This window comes from Callithrix jacchus, chromosome 2 (genome assembly GCF_049354715.1).
Source record: "Callithrix jacchus isolate 240 chromosome 2, calJac240_pri, whole genome shotgun sequence".
NCBI classification, from domain to species: domain Eukaryota; kingdom Metazoa; phylum Chordata; class Mammalia; order Primates; family Cebidae; genus Callithrix; species Callithrix jacchus.
Window position 1 is genome coordinate 50,375,775 of NC_133503.1, and position 16,995 is coordinate 50,392,769.

General features: G+C 40.4%; 1 protein-coding gene across 9 annotated transcripts in view; it reads left to right on the forward strand.

Moving 5' to 3' along the window:
* The first annotated feature begins 252 nt into the window (after positions 1–252).
* The window catches only part of SLC36A1 (solute carrier family 36 member 1), an 84,296-nt gene continuing 67,553 nt past the window's right edge, over positions 253–16,995 (forward strand). For 4 of the 9 annotated variants that reach the window (XM_078363400.1, XM_008988348.5, XM_078363405.1 and 1 more), the window contains exons 1-2: positions 12,156–12,269; positions 12,353–12,427. The gene's annotated coding sequence lies outside the window, so the exon portion shown is untranslated. Of the gene's footprint in view, positions 402–12,155; positions 12,428–12,952; positions 13,071–16,995 lie in introns of those variants that run through there. The other 5 variants (XM_035288907.3, XM_054250938.2, XM_002744404.6 and 2 more) reach the window with 5 other exon arrangements.

Genomic DNA, 16,995 nt, shown 5'->3' on the forward strand with positions numbered 1-16,995 from the left:
GAAGATCTGAGAGCTGAACCTCTCCTATTCATTTCATCAGTGAGAAACTAAAGGGGACATGCTAGTAAGTGGCAGGGCTGGTCCCGGCTTTTTTTTTTTTTTTTTTTTTTTTTTTTTTTTTTTTTTTTTGGCCCCTACATAATTGCTTTTTCAGTGGCAATGGATGGTGCTCCTCTCATTGGAGCACTCCCAGGCCCTTTGTTCCCATTGTGAGTTAACCCTGAGGTCTGCCCACCCTACAGGTGGGGCTTTGGGAGTTTGCTCCAAAGCTCTTAAAGAGCCTGGGCCCAACCCTGGAACTATGCCTTATTCAATGGTATCTTTTCCTGCCTTGCTTTGGAAGGATCTACAAGTTGGCCCTGTCTCGTGACAAGACTGACAGCAAGGAAGCTGCTGGCTGAGTAAGAGTTTAGGGAGGTTCTGAGCTGGGTGGAAGCTGTGAACATGTCAGGTACAAAGGGGCTGGAGCTTTGGAGAACCTGAGCCCAATAAGCTCTTGAAAGTGTCCCCTAATACAATCTTACTTTAACAATTAATGTTCACATTTAAAAAACATGCTTATGGTTAAACTTAGTTAGTTTTAACCAAAAGATTTATAATGAAAAGCTACAGTCTCCTTATCTGACCTTCTCTATCCAAAGCTATTCTTTTTAGGACTTTTTTTTTTTTTTTAAATTAGCACTTTGATCGCTTCTCAGTCTTTTGGCTGAGATCAAGTATAGTAAAATCAGTGGTTTGTTTTAGTTCTTTAGTTCTTTTCTCTATGCAATATACCTGTAATGATATTGCTCAATTGACCAACATATTAGATGAAAACTTGTACCTCTCAAACTCCCCTACTTTACTTCTCAATATAATTATTTTACCGTTTTGGTTCTTCAATGCTTACCTTCATAACTTTAATAATGACATAAAAATATAGCTAAATTTCTTTTAGATTATAACTAATATTCATTTCCCGTTGCTGCTATAACAAATTACCACAAATAGCCAGGTGCAGTGGCTTACCCCTGTAATCCCAGCACTTTGGAAGGCTGAGGCAGGTGGATCACCTGAGGTTGGGAGTTCAAGACCAGCCTGGCCAACATGGAGAAACCATGTCTCTACTAAAAATACAAAACTAGTTGGTTGTGGTGGTGCATGCCTATAATCCCAGCTCTTCAGGAGACTTAGGCAGGAGAATCACTTGAACCTAGGAGGCAGAGTTTGTGGTGAGCCAAGATTGCACCATTGCACTCCAGCCTGGGCAACAAAAGTGAAACCATCTCAAAAAACAAACAAGCAAGCAAACAAAAACAAATTACCACAAATAGATTAGAACAACACAAATGTATTCTCTTATAGTTCTAGAAGTCAGAGGTCCTAAATCAAGGTGTGACAGGGCTGTGTTCTTCTGGAGGCACTCAGGAGAATCCGTTTCCTTGTTTTTTTCCAGCTTCTAGAGGCCTCCTGCATTTCCTTGGCTCATGGCCTTTTCCTCCATCTTTGAAGCCAACAGAATAGAAACTTCTCTCCTCTCTGACCCTCCTGCTTCCCTCCTATGAAAAAACCTTGTGATTATATTAGGCCCACCCAGATAACCCAGGATAATCACCTCACCTACATCCTTAACTTCATCACTCCCTTTTGCCATCTAAGGTAACAAGTTCCAGAGATTAGCCAATATCTTTGGGGGCTGTTATTCTGCCCACCACACCATACATTCCACTTTACCCGGGACAGTTCCACTGTGTGCCTGTTGTTCCGGTAAAATGTTAATATAGCCCCTTTCATTCTCAAAAGTGTCTCCATCTGAACAAAGAAATTATATGAGCACCCTACTTACCTAGTGCTTCCCAATCTTTTTCACATCATAATGTGAAGGAAATAACATTTTGTAGCTCCTTGGGATCAAAGAACAGGCTGTTCCTAACTAGAGATTAAAAAAACAAAACAAAAAAAACCTCAGGACTGCTCTAGCTACCTCAGGACCGATCTGGCACTCAGCACCCCCTATAACTCATTTATGGTACCCCATTGACCACTGCACATGATTGGAAAAGTCTTCTGTATGTTAAAGCGATATAATGTGTTTAAAGCCTGTTCTTTTGATGAGCTTCTGTGTGAGTAGCATTTTGTTCCAAGAAGAGGAGTGTACCTGGGTCTCATACATGTGCTCTGACACTCCTGTCATTGTGATCCTGTCTGCAGGTTGTCAGGCAGAAGGCACTCTCTGGCATTCTTTGAGATATTTTCTGCAGGTCTCTGTCCCTGCAAAATTCACCATCTCTCATGCACTCTCCCAGGTGCCAGAGTCCTAGTGTTGTAGCAGAGCCGTCCTATTTAGTCACAGACAGGATCTTGAATTACTTGCAACATTTTTTCTGAGTCCTCAAAGTGAATGTATCTATTACCTTTGTCACATTTTTTTCTTTAAACATACTCCATTGATCACAAATATACTATTGATATAATGTTTCATTGTGTATCAGTTCATTCTCACACTGTGTTAGTTTGTTCTCACGCTGTATTAGTTCATTCTCACACTGCTATACTACCTGAGGCTGGGTAATTTATGAAGAAAGGAGGTTTAATTGAATCATAGTTCCACGTGGCTGGGAGGCCTCAGGAAACTTAGAATCATGGCAGAAGGGGAAAGGGAAGCAGGCATGTCTTACATGGCAGCAGGAGAGAGAGAGAGAGAGTACAGGGGAAACTCCCTCTTTTAAACCATCAGGTCTCCTGAGAACACCCCTACTATCACAATTCGCCTGCCGATGATCCAGTCACCTGCCACCCAGACCCCTCCCTTGACACTGACACATGAGGATTATAATGAGATGAGATTAGGGTGGAGACACAAAGCCAAACCATATTATATCATCACTACCTCCTTTCAAGTTATCAAAAATCACAATAAGAAATAATTTTTTTGAAAAGAAGGGAATAGCTGGGCATGGTGGCTCACAACTGTAATCCCAGCACTTTGGGAGGCTGAGGCAGGCATATCATGAGGTCAAGAGATCAAGACCATCCTGGCCAACATTCACCATCTCTACTAAAAATACAAAAATTAACCAGGCATGGTGGTGTGCACCTGTAGTCCCAGCTACTTGGGAAGCTGAGGCAGGATAATTGGATAATTGCTTGAACCCAGGAGGTGAGAGCTGCAGTGAGCCAAGATCGCACCACTGCACTCCAGTCTGGGCAACAGAACAAGAATCCATCTCAAAAAAAGAAAAGAAATGTGTAAAACAATAGCATGGCCTCGAGGCACATTGTAGTGGTGTTGATCAAGCCCCAGCACTTTTCCTTTGTGCTTGAGCTGATGTTTTCTGGCTTCAGTGGCTGCATTTCATTTGCTCCACTCCAGTGCTGATTTATTTTATGGGGGACACTCTCCTAAGTCACCACCTGTTGTATCCTGATGGTGTCTGGCCTTCTTGACAGAAATTTTATTTTTTCAATTTCCATTCCAAAGTTAAGAAACTTTCAAATTCATTTTTCAGCATTTGTGCCACTTAATGAATTCTTGAATTTTGTTGTGACTGGGTGGTCAAATATTGAAATCATAATGCTGATGAATACTAATACTAAAGCAAAGAATTACCCAGACTTCCCACAGGAGTTCCAGGAGGGTAAAGAATGGTATTGCTCTCTGTGTACTGACAAAAGTAGGTGGGCCTTCTGCATCCCAGCTGTGGCTGTCACAGAGTAGCTTTACAGTGTAGCAGGTGACACTCACTGCAGCTAGGGGATGGGGCAACAGCTCTGGTAAAGGAGATACGGAAAGGGCACCTACAGCATCTCCTACATGCCTCATAAAACTGCAATGACGATTGACTCAATTAATCCATAAGAAACTAGCACAGTTCCTGGCACATTGTAAGCATGTGATTTTTTTATTTTTATTATTTTTTTTAAGATACAAAACCTAAGAATTTTAGAGCTAGAAGCGACTGTAGGGGGCAGTGCTCTTAGCAAAGAAAGGCTTGACAGTAGTGCAATCAGTCACAGAATGTTACAAGGATGGATCAGGGACCCAAGGGGACTCAAAAAGAGAGAGGGAGAGGGAAAGGGGACACCGGGTAGGGTTCCTATGACATTTCAGGGGCTAGTACCCTTGAGAGCTCAAGATGGGTAGAGTGGTAAAGAAAAATGGAAGTTATATTCCTCAAGACTGTTGCATGCAAAAGGATTAATTACCCTACTATCTCTCAGCATCATAAGCCCTCATGTTGTATATAGACACTTTAAGTGCCTGATCTCATCTGATCTTCCAACAACCCAGGGAGGGAGGGTTTTCAATCTCACTTTCCCAACGATGAAACCAAAAGGAGATCAAAAGCCATGCCCAGGTCACCCAGCTGGGAAGTAAGGGGGAAAAAAGCCTTCAAATTACTTTCTACCACTCAGCAGAAAGGTGCTAGACTAACAAGATACTACCAAGGGCTGGCCACACAACATATTAGCACATGGCTGAAGCAGGTCCCTTCAGAAGCTTGTCCTTTAGGGCAGTGGTTCTGTAGCACGAGGGAGCATCAGGATCTCCTAGAGGGCTTGTCAAAATGCAGATTGCTGTCCCCCACACACCCAGGGCTTCTAATGCAGTAGGTGTAGAGTAGGACGCAGAATTTGCATTTCTGCAAATTCCCAAATGATGCTGACACTGCTGGTCCAGGGACCACACTTTGAGAAGCACTGGCACAATGGTTAAAACAATGCATGCTAGTGAGGTGTGGGGGTATGTACCTGCAGTCCCAACTACTTGGGAGGCTGAGATGGAAGATCACTTGAGCCCAGGAGTTTGAGGCCATAGTGTGCTATGATCACTCCAATCTGGGCAACATAGGAAAAACAAAAGACAGTAAAATAGAGTGCATATTCTAAGGCAAAGTTTTTAATAGTATGCGCTATAAGCAAGAGGTTATATTTAATGTGAGTATGTTAATATACATCAGAGCTTCTAAGAGGACCTATGAAAAACAGTTCTGTCCCGGCGTGGTGACTCACACCTATAATCCCAGCACTTTGGGAGGCAGGGGTGGGTGGATCACAAGGTCAAGAGATCAAGACCATCCTGGTCAACATGGTGAAACCCCATCCCTATTAAAAATACAAAAATTAGCTGGCATGGTGGTGTGCACCTGTAGTTTCAGCTACTCGGGAGGCTGAGGTAGGGAATTGCTTGAACCCAGGAGGTGGAGGTTGTGGTGAGCCGAGATTGCGCCACTGCACTCCAGCCTGGGTAATAAGAACAAAACTCCATCTCAAAAAAAAGAAAAAGAAAAACAGTTCTAAGCTGGGCACAGTGGCTCACGCCTGTAATCCCAGCACTTTGGGAGGCTGAGGCAGACAGATTATGAGGGCAAGAGTTCCAGACCAGTCTGACCAACATAGTAAAACCCTGTCTCTACTAAAAATACAAAAATAATTAGTCGGGCATGGTGACACATGTCTGAAATCCCAGCTACTCAGGAGGCTGAGGCAGGAGAATCTCTTGAACCCGGGAGGCAGAGATTGCAGTAAGCCAAGATCGCACCACTGCACTCCAGCCTGGGTGACAGAAACTCTGTCTCAAAAACAAAGAAAAGAAAAGAAAAAAAGAAAAGACCGTTCTGCCCATATTGAAAGTGGAGGAGACAGGTGGGAGTAGAATGGGGAGAAATGGGAACATTGTGAAGAGTAAAAGTCTTAAGCAAAACAATAAGTACTGCTATTTATGATTTTAAATTTAAATACCATAAACCTGTACATTTCTATCCATGGATATATATTTCTGTCATTACATAATATAGGGTTTGGAGAACAATACTCACATGCTGGCACCTGTAAACCTTTGGAGAGGGGACTGAATTTGGGGAAAGGGGATTTTCAATTTTTATATTTCTATATTGTCTAACTTTTAAGAATATATTAACCTTTTATATAATTTTTTACTGAACATTTTAATGACTTTATTAAAGTATAATTTACATACAATAAACTGCACATATTTAAAGCCTGTAACTTGATATGATTCAAAACATATACTTACCTGTAAAATCATCGCCACAATCAAGATGAACAAATTTGTCCCCTTGAAAATTTCCTCATGCCCCTTTATAATCACCCTCTCTCATGTCTCTCTTCCTCTGTCCCAGACAATGATTGATGTGTGTTTTCTGTCACTCTATATTATTTTGTATTTTCTAGAATATAATATAAATAAAATATTTTTCCTAATGTCTTTTGCTTAGCGTAATTATTTTATGATTTATTCATGTATAATTATTTTGAGATTTATACATTTTGTAGCTGTATTAATAGTTTATTATTTTTTGGTTGAGTACATAATTTTTGTCTTAAAATTATTTTTCAAATAAATGTTTGTATATTTAGCATTTACAACATGATATTATGGGACACATAGAGACAGTAAAATGGTAACTATAGTGAAGTGAATTATCTCCATCATTTCACATAGCTATGCATCATTTTGGGTTTCTTTTTGTGTGTCAAGAGCAGCTAAAATTTACTCATTTCACAGGAATTTTAAATACAGTGCAGTTTTTTTGTCTTTAAAGCTTTTTTTTTAATTGACATAACTATACATATTTATGAGGTACACAGCGATGCATACGATGTATAGTGATTACATCAGGGTGACTAACATATCCGTCAGCTCAAACACTTCTTTCTTTGTGTTCAGAACATTCAATACCCTCCTTCCAGCAATTTGAAAATACATGCTATATTACTGTCACCTGTGCTCATTCTACAGAGCTCTAGAACACTAGAACTGATTCCTATCTAGCTGTAGTTTTGTATCCTTCAGCAAATCTCTCCCTATCCCTTCCCTCCACCCTGCTCATCTACTAGTAATGTCTGTTCTACTCTTTGTACAGTAGAATTGTATAACCTGTAGTCTTCATGCTGTCCCTTTGATCTCTAGGCTTGTGGATCCTACATATCTGCTACTCTGTATCCTCTCAGCTGCATTTCTGCATTTTCTCCCTTCAACACCGGGCCCTTGTCATCACTGTTTGATTCTCTATCTCTGTGTATTTGACTTGAAAAAAAAGATTCCACATATAAATGAGATCATGCAATATTTTTTCTTTCTGTGTCTGGCTTATTTCACTTAGCATAATGTCCTCCAGTTTCATCCATATTGTAGCAAATGGCAGAATTCCTTTCTTTTTATTTTATTTATTTATTTATTTTCTTTCTTTAAAGCAATTAATTCAAGAATGTGTGTGTGTGTGTGTGTGTGTATTTTTTTTTTTTTTTTTTTGAGATGGAGTTTCATTCTTGTTGCCCAAGCTGGAGTGAAATGGTGTAATCTCAGCTCACTGCAACCTCCACCTCCTGGATTCAAGCTATTCTACTGTCTCAGCCTCCTAAGTAGCTGGGATTACAGGCATCTGCCACCATGCCCAGCTAATTTTTTGTATATTTAGTAGAGACTGGGTTTCACCATGTTGGCCAGGCTGGTCTTGAACTTCTGACCTCAGGTGATCCACCCACCTTGGCCTCCCAAAGTGCTGGGATTACAGGCATGAGCCATCGTGCCTGGCCCCCTCTTTTTTTTTTTTTTTTTTTAACTGTTTCTATATATACCACAGTTTCTTTATCCATTCCACTGTCAATAGACACTTAGGTTATTACCATATCTTGGCTATTATGAATAATGCTAAAATGAATATGGGAATGCAGATATCTTTATAAGGTGGTGATTTCATTTCCTTCTAGTATATGCCCAGAAAGGGGGGTCATATGGTAGTTCTATTTTTAATTTCTTTAGAAACCTTTATACTGTTTTCTATAATGGCTGCACCAATCTACAGTCCCACCTACACCATATAGAAGTCCCTTTTCTCCACATCCTCACCAATATTTGTTGTCTTTTGACTTTTTGATAATAGTAAACCTAGTATGTGTAAGGAAGTATCTAATACTGGTTTTGATTTGCATTCTCCCTGATGATTAATGACATTGAACATTTTTTCATATACTTGCTGAGCATTTTTATTTCTTCTTTGAAGAGATGTTTATATGGGTCCTTTGCCTAGTTTTAAATTGGGTCATTTTCTACTGCTGAGTTATATAAGTTCTTGATAAATTTTGGATATTAATCCCTTATTAGACATGTGGTTTGCATATAAGTTTTCCAATTCATAGGCTGCTGTTTCACTTTGTTGTTAGCTTCCTCTGCTGTGCAGAAGCTTTTTAGTTTTATGTAGTCCTATTTATTTATTTTTGCTTTTGTAACCTGACCTTTTGGTCTGATATCCAAAAAAAAAAATCATTGCCAAGGCCAATGTCCAGGAGGTTTTCCCTTATGTTCTCTTCTAGGAATTTTATAGTTTTGGATCTTACATTTAGGTCTTTTATCCATTTTGAGTTTATTTTTGTGTACAGTGTAAGATAAACATCCAATTTCATTCTTTCTCACATAAAAACCAGTTTTCTCTGTCTCATTTATTGAAGAGACTGTCTTTCCCCCATTGTGTTCCCTTGATGCCCTTCTTGAAAATTAGTTGACCATATATGTTTACATTATTTCTAGGCTCTCTATTGTGTTCCATTGGTCTGTTGTATCAGTTTTTGTGCCAGTACTATACTGTTTAGATTACTATATCTTTGTAACGTAATCTTGAATCAGGAAGTGTGATGGACCCAGTTTGTTATTCTTTCTCAGAATTGTCTTGGCTATTCAGGGTTTTTGTGATCTCATGCAAATTTTAGGATTATTTCTTATATCTCAGTAAAGAATGCCATTGGGATTTTGATAGGGATTGCATTAAATCTGTGTATTGCTCTGTGTATGGACATTTTAACAATGTTAATTCTTCTGGTCCATGTGCATGGGATAGCTTTTCATTTACTTGTGTCTTCTACAATTTGTTTAATTATTGTTTTATAGTTTTCAGTGTACACACTATTCATGTCCTTGGTTAAATTGATTCTCAGGTGTTTTTTAATACTATCTCAAATAAAATCATTCTCTTAATTTCTTTTTGAGGTAGGTAATTATTTGTGTATAAAAATATTACTGATTTTTACAATTTTTTTTTTTTTTTGAGATGGAGTCTCACTCTGTTACCCAGGCTGGAATGGTGCGATCTTGGCTTACTGCAACCTCCACCTCCCAGGCTCAAGCAACTCTCCTGTCCCAGCCTCCCAAGTAGCTGGGACTACAGGTGTGTGCCACCATGCTGGGTTAATTTTTGTATTTTTAGTAGAGACAGGGTTTCACCATGTTGGCCAGGCTGGTCTTGAACTCCTGATCCTATGTAACCCACCCCCACTCTTGGCCTCCCAAAGTGCTGGGATTACAGGCGTGAGTAAATCCTGAAAATTTACTAAAATCATTAATCTAACAGCACTTTTTTAAATCTTTGGGGTTTTCTACATATAGGATCATGTCATTTGCAGATAAAGATAATTTTACTTTTTTTCTTTCTGATTTGGATGTCTTTCTTTCTTTCTTTTTCTTTTTTGACAAATTGCTCTTGCTAGTACTTCCAGTCCTATGTTGAATAGAAGTGGTGAGGGTGGGTATCCTTGACTGGTACTTGATGGTGGTGGAAAAGCTTTCAGTTTTTCCCCATTAATTAAAATGTTAGCTGTGTGTTTTTCATAAATAACCTTTATTATGTTGAGGAATGTTCTTTCTGTACCTAAACTATTGAAGGTTTTTTTATCAAGAAGGTATGTCCGGATGGGGGCTAGGGAAAGAAAGGATGTGGAGTTTGTCAAATGCTTTTGCCAGGTCAATTGAGATACCCATGTGGTCTTCATTTCTCATTCTGTTAATGTCATTTATTATATTGCTTGATACTGTATGTTAAAACAGCCTTGCCTGCCAGGGATAAATCCCACTTGGTCATGATGTGTAATTTTTTTTTATTGTTGAATTCTGTTTGCAAATACTTTATTGAGGATTTTTGTACCAGTGTGCATTAGCAAAATCAGCCTGTAATTTTCTTTCGCTATAGTGTTTTTCTCTGGCTTAGGTATGAAGGTAATGCTGGCCTCATAAAATGTGTTGGGAAGTACTCCCTCTAGCTCCACGCTTTTCGGAAGAGTTTATTAAGTATTGGTAATCTTTGAATATTTGCAGAAGTCAGCTGTGAAGCCATCTGATCTTTCAGGGAAATTTAAACAGAAAGCCAGAAAGTCAAATAGTCTCTGTTACATCTTCAATCTCTTTGTCTGTTCAAGCTTTCCACTTCTTCCTGATTTCAATCATGGTAGGTTGTATTTTTCTAGGGATTTCTCCATTTCCTCTGGGTTATACAGTTTGTTGACAAATAATTGTTCATAGTAGCCCCATATGATTCTTTTATTTCTGAAGCATCTGTTGTGGTGTCTCCATTTTCATTTTTTTATTTAATTAGAGATTTCTTCTTTACTTAGACTAGATAAGGGTATGTCAATTTTATTTTTTCCAAAAAAATAAACTCTTAGTTTTATTGATTTTGTCTATGTTTTTTTTTTCTGTTGTCTATTTGATTTATTTTTGTTCTGCTCTTTATTTCTTTCCTTCTGCTAACTTTGGGTTTTGTGAGCTCGTCTTTTTCCAGTTTCTTGAGGTGTAATGTTAAACAATTTAATTGGTATTGTTCTTCTTTTTTAATGTAGGCATTTATTGCTATAAAATTCTCTCTTAGAACTATTTTTGCTGCATTCTATAAGCTTTAATATGTTGTGTTTCCATTGTCAATTGCCTGAAAATATTTTTTAAATTTCCCTTTTGATTTCATCTTTGACTTATTGGTTGTTTAGAAGCATGGGGCTGGGCGTGGTGGCGCACACCTGTAATCCCAGCACTTTGGGAAGCCGAGGTGGGCAGATCATCTGAGGACAGGAGTTTGAGACTAGCCTGACCAACATGGTGAAACCTTGTCTCTACCAAAATACAAAATTAGCCGGGCGTGGTGGCACATGCCTGTAATCCCAGCTACTTGGGAGGCTGAGACAAGAGAATTGCTTGAATCTGGAAGACAGAGGTTGCAGTGGGCTGAGATTGTGCCATTGCACTCCAGACTAGGCAACAAGAGTGAAACTCCATCTCAAAGAAAAAAAAGCATGTTGTTTAATTTCCACATATTTGTGAATTTTCCAAGATTCTTCCTGTTATTGATTTCTAGCTTCATACCATTATGGTCTGAAAGAATATTAATATGATTTTAATCTTCTTAAATTTAAGGCTTGTCTTCTGGACTAGCATCTGGTCAATTCTAGAGAATGTTCCAAGTATGTTAGAGAAAAATGTGTATTCTGCTTCTGTTGGATGAAACATTCTGTATATATCTGTTAGGTTCATTTGGTTTAAAGTGCAATTCAAGTTCATTATTGCCTTATTTTCTCTCTAGTTGCTCTATCCATTTTGGGAAGTGGGATATTGACTTTCCTACTATTACTGGGTTGCTATCTATTTCTCCCTTCATGGCCATTAATGTTAGTTGTATATATTTAGGTGCTCCAATGTTGCATGCGTGTGTATTTATAATTGTGCCCTCTTAATGAATTCACCCCTTTATCATTAATTCATCAAATGAATTGACCCCTTTATCATTAAACAATGATCTTATCTGTCTCTTGAGACAGTTTTGACTTCAGGTCTATTTGTTACATATTTGTTAAAGGGAAAATCTGCAACAAGGAGGTAAAAGGAGAAGCCTAGATATATAATGCTGAAATGTTGCCATCCATTTAAAAATGTTACTTTAAAAATTTTAATGTATTTAAAGATAGTGTTGCCTTACCCCACAGTTCCATTTCCAGTAGCAACCACAGATGAGAGTTTGTGTATGCGTCTGAAAATTTGACTAGAAGATTTTTTAAAATATGCATATTTCTTATAAAAGCAATATAAACCCATCGAAATGTGTAAAAGAAAATATAGCCAGTGTTAAAATTAGCAATGTTTCACAAACCCACAACTCAAGGAACAGTGTTCTCCTACTGGACTCTGCCCCATGCCCAAGATCAGTGCCCCGCTGAGTTCCTATTCGCGGTCTCCAGGGCCCAGGAACATAGTCCTCCCAGCAGTGGCAGTAATAGGTCGCCAGGTGGTGCTGTGGAGCAGAGCGCCGGGGCTCAGTGAGAAAAAAAAGGGGCGGCAGCGCAAAGGAGCACGTGATCTCGGCCTCGGGCGTGGGCGCCGGGCTCACGTGACGAGGCCCGGAAGGGACTGCCGGGGCAGCAAAGGAGGATGGCGACGGGCTGGTACTGAAGCCGGGAAAGGTGGGCTGTGCTGAAGCCAGAGCCGGAGCCTGGAGGGGGCCGGAACCCGAACCGTGAGTTCCTCCACTGACGCGCTCCGGCTGGCGGCGCTCGCCGCCCGGGGCAGGACCCACCTCGCCTTCCTCCTTCGTTGCAGATGCTCCAGGTCAGGCACCGGACGCTCCCGGGCTGCGGGTCCGCGACTCCTCGGCGTCCCCGGGCCGCGGCTGCGGTACGACGCGGGCACCCCTCTGTGAACTGGGCGAAGTGGGGATCCCTGCCCCTCGCGCTATCTTTCTTGACCTCGTGGGGTTGGGGGGGGGGTCCCACCGTCCGATTTGACAGGTGTGGGAAACGGGGGTAGAAGGTGACGATAACCCAAACGACGGTCTAGGGCGTCTTTTACGCCTCCTAAAGGGCCCCAGCTGTTCCCAGCAAATGTCTTGTCCGCTGCGGGAGCCCTGCTCGAGACTGGCTAATAATAGTCTTTGGGTCAGAATTGCAAGGACCCTGGGAAGTCGTCTGGTGCAACTCCCTCCCAGGACGGTTGGAGAAATCTAGCCCTTACTCCAGGAAGGGGTAAGGGCGTTCCTAAGGTCACTCAGCGGGCTAACCGTAGACCTGCGCCTGGAATGCAAATGTTCCTAAGCTTCAGCAGCTGTTTGCTTTTCACCACACTGCCTCCTGCGGGAAACTTGACGTGTGAAACGGCACCCCTTTCTGTCCCTTTCTCTTTTAGTCCACTCCCTTTTTAGCTGTCTGCATTTTCCACCGCTGGGGTTCGGTTGGCTCTGGGTGTGGTTCCCTGTTTGTTCATTATTTTTCTGCAAGCTCATCCTTCTGTAGGTTTGGTTTCTAACCGTCCTGGATTCTATGTAAGTCACACCAAAATATGAAATATGAATCGGAGTGTGCTTCTGGGAGGATGGGCGGCTGAGCCGAGGTTGTGGACATCAGAGCCCTGACATTAGCTTGAAGAATGTAAAGACCTTAGCTTTATTTTTTCTGTAACTTGTCAGATTTGGGGTTGCTCATCTGGATGGACGTTTTGCAGTTATTTGAATTTTGCTGAAGATAGCATCATGGTGCAATGTACAGAACAGAGATTGAAGAATCGGGAGATTTTGTCCTAACTCTGCCGCTTACCTGGCAACCTTAGGTGACTTGGGTTTAGGTTGCTCGGTCTAGACAATGATGGAATTGAATCCTTAACAGCCCCTTCTGCTATGATCTGGAGGCTGTGCATCTAGGTTTGTTTTTCGTTTATTTTTTTATAGAGATGAAGTCTCAGTATGTTGCCCAGGCTGATCTCAAACTCCTGATCTCAAGCGATTCTCCCACTTGGCCTCCCAAAGTATTGGGATTACAGGTGTGAGCCAGTCCCCCGACCAGGGTCTGTTTGTTTTTTTATTCAGAAAGATTTTCCCCCCTGTGTACACTAAGTATTAGCCTTTCAACAAGACAATTCAGTTGTCTAGGAAGTAGTTTTATTCTGCTTATTCCTATGTTGCCATAAAATTCTCCTCCTCTTTCTTCTTATCTCTGTATTATGTCTAAGCTAAATGCTAACAGCTCAAAAATGATTTTTAACTGTCTTTTATTATTTTAAACATGATCAGGGCCCTCTTTTGACTCTTGTCTAGAGTGTCATTTACAGTAATTAACTTATCCATTTAGAACATGTTTTCTTTAAGGATGTTATTGAAGTCAAGTAGAAAGGGACACAAACAGCTCTGTCATTCACTTTGCATTTGAGACTCAGAGTTTGTCTGAGGATGGAGGCTATGTGCAGCAGAGGATAACAGCATTAAGCCTTTCCCTTTGTTTTCTGATTGTATCGTTTATAATTGCCTGCTCTGAAGTCCTTGTTTTCCCTTTAAGGCATGTAGCTGTTCATTCAGCCTCCTCTTGTGGCAGTTTGAAGTGCTCAAAGCTGTCTCTGTTTCAAAGACAGTGTAAGCAAGAGGGATTCCATTTATTTTGTAATATTCTGGAGATTACAACTGGGACCAATAGGAGAAAGTGCCATAAGGGAGAGGTGTTTGTTAAGTGTAAAAACTTTCAAAGAATTAGTGGTCTCCCGTATTAGAACACTGAGCGTGGAGTTCCCTGTCACTGGAGGTAATCATCTCTGGGCAATTACTTTGGGGGTGTTGTGGATGAAATAATATTGTTGCGTAAAGGGTTGGACTAGATAAAGTTTTAAGTTTTCTTTAAACTCAGAGTGTGTGACATTCTAGGATTGGACTTACTAGCATGTAGAGCGGACGGGGCAGATGTCCGCCCAGTAGCATGTGGAGCGGACGGGGCAGATGTCCGCCCAGTAGCATGTGGAGCGGATGGGGCAGATGTCCACCCACTAGCATGTAGAGTGGATGGAGAAGATGTCCACTCTTGTGACTACTTTGTTTCTATTTATTCCTTTGTGTCAGGTAACTATTCTCATGTTAAGTACTCCTGCTTTTTCTTTTCATATATATTATTTTATTGCACATTAGGTTCTGGGGTACATGTGAAGAACATGCAGAATTGTTGCATAGGTACATACATGGCAATGTGGTTTGCTGCCTCCATCCCCATCACCTGTATCTGGCATTATTCCCCATGTTGTCCCTCCCGAACTCCCTACCCCCCACTGTTCCTCCCCTAGTCCCCCGCAACAGACCTCAGTGTGTGATGCTCCCCTCCCTGTGTCCATGTGTTCTCATGGTTCAACACCCACCTATGAGTGAGAACATGCGGTGTTTGGTTTTCTGTTCTCATGTCAGTTTGCTGAGAATGATGGTTTCCAGGTTCATCCATGTCCCTAGAAAGGACACAAACTCATCATTTTTTATGGCTTGTGTGTTTGTGCCACATTTTCCCTGTCCAGTCTATCATTGATGGGCATTTGGGTTGGTTCCAAGTCTTTGCTATTGTAAATAGTGCTGCAACGAACATACCTGTTCATATATCTTTTTAATAGAATGATTTATAATCCCTTGGATATATACTCAGTAATGGGATTGCTGGGTCAAATGGAATTTCTGTTTCTAGGTCCTTGAGAAATCGTCACACTGTCTCCCACAATGGTTGAACTAATTTACACTCCCACCAACAATGTAAAAGTGTTCTGATTTCTCCACATCCTCTCAAGCATCTGTTGTCTCCAGATTTTTTAATGATCGCCATTCTAACTGGCGTGAGATGGTATCTCAATGTGGTTTTGATTTGTATTCTCTAATGACCAGTGATGATGAGCATTTCTTCGTATGTTTGTTGGCCTCATATATGTCTTCTTTTGAAAAGTGCCTGATCATATCCTTTGCCATCCTTTTGAATGGGTTTGTTTGTTTGCTTCTTATAAATCTGTTTTAGTTCTTTGTACATTCTAGATATAAGTCCTTTGTCAGATGGGTAGATTGCAAAATTTTTCCCATCGTTCATTGCTGGTTCACTCTAATGATTGTTTCTTTTGCTGTGCAGAAACTCTGGAGTTTAATTAGATCCCATTTATCTATTTTGGCTTTTATTGCCAATGCTTTTGTTGTTTTAGTCATAAAGTCCTTGCCTATGCCTATGTCCTGAATGATTTTGCCCAGGATTTTTATGGTGTTAGGTTTTATGTTTAAGTCTTTAATCCACCTGGAGTTAATTTTAGTGTAAGGTGTCAGGAAGGGGTCCAGTTTCTGCTTTCTGCACATGGCTAGCCAGTTTTCCCAACACCATTTATTAAACAGGGAATCCTTTCCCCATTGCCTGTTTTCGTCAGGTTTGTCAAAGATCAGATGGTTGTAGATGTGTGGCATTGCCTCTGAGGCCTCTGTTCTGTTCCATTGGTCTATATCTCTGTTTTGGTATCAGTACCATGCTGTTTTGATTACTGTAGCCTTGTAGTATAGTTTGAGGTCAGGTAGCATGATGCCTCCCTCCAGCTTTGTTCATTTTGCTTAGGATTGACTTGTCTGTGCAGGCTCTCTTTTGGTTCCATATGAAGTTTAAGGTGTTTTTTTTTCCAGTTCTGTGAAGAAGGCCATTGGTAGACTGATGGGGATAGCATTGAATCTATAAATTACTTTGGACAGTATGGCTATTTTCACAATATTGATTCTTCCTAACCATGAGCATAGAATGTTTCTCCATCTGTTTGTGTCTTCTCTTATTTTGTTGAGCAGTGGTTTGTAGTTCTCCTTGAAGAGGTCCTTTACATCCTTTATTAGTTGTATTCCTAGGTATTTTATTCTCTTTGTAGCAATTGTGAATGGCAGTTCGTTCTTGATTTGGCTCTCTTTAAGTCTGTTATTGGTGTATAGGAATGCTTGTGATCTCTGCACATTGATGTTGTATCCTGAGACTGCTGAAGTTGCTTATCAGTTTCAGGAGATTTGGGGCTGAGACAATGGGGTTTTCTAAATGTACAATAATGTCATCTGCAAATAGAGACAATTTGACTTCCTCCTTTCCTAAGTGAGTACCCTTTATTTCTTTTACTTGCCTGATTGCTTTGACTAGAACTTCCAATACTATATTGAATAGGAGTGGTGAGAGAGGGCATCCTTGTCTAATGCCATATTTCAAAGGGAATGCTTCCAGTTTTTGCCCATTCAGTATGATATTGGCTGTAGGTTTGTCATAAATAGCTTTTATTATTTTCAGATACGTTCCATCGATATCTAGTTTATTCAGAGTTTTTACCATAAAGCGCTGTTGAATTTTGTCAAAGGCCTTCTCTGCATCAATTGAGATACTCATGTGATTTTTGTCTTTGGTTGTGTTTATGTAGTGAATTACATTTATAGACTTGTGTATGTTGAACCAGCC